Raw genomic sequence first — 488 nt, forward strand, 5'->3', positions numbered from 1 at the left:
AAATTTATGTGAAGAAAAAAGTAAAATATATTTTTTTAATTTATTCTATTTTATATTTAATTTATAATTAAATAAAATATAAAAAAATATTTTTTATGTGTTTTTATTTTTTTTAAACTTATAGAAACCACCATGTATCGCCCTAATTGGAAATAGCTGAAAAACTATGTTTTGCTCTGCGGTTTACGTACACACTTTCAAGCAAACAATAAACACCAATGAAAGCAGCACTGTTAAGTGTTTTCACTTTTCAACTTTCCATACCTTCAAACCAAAAGGCCAAGTGGCCAACAATGGTTGCTAGTTAGTTTCTCTTTCTAACGAACTTGGGTTGATCAAGTGGTCAACTCACTCATCTGCTTAAACAAGTATCAGAATTCGAATTTAACTTTGTGCATATAGTAAATTATTAGCTAATAATAGACTTTTAAATAGAATTTAAATGCGCGACAAATTAATTTTTGACTTGTTTTTTCCTAACATACCAA

This window comes from Arachis ipaensis, chromosome B09 (assembly GCF_000816755.2).
Source record: "Arachis ipaensis cultivar K30076 chromosome B09, Araip1.1, whole genome shotgun sequence".
In the NCBI taxonomy this organism is placed as follows: domain Eukaryota; kingdom Viridiplantae; phylum Streptophyta; class Magnoliopsida; order Fabales; family Fabaceae; genus Arachis; species Arachis ipaensis.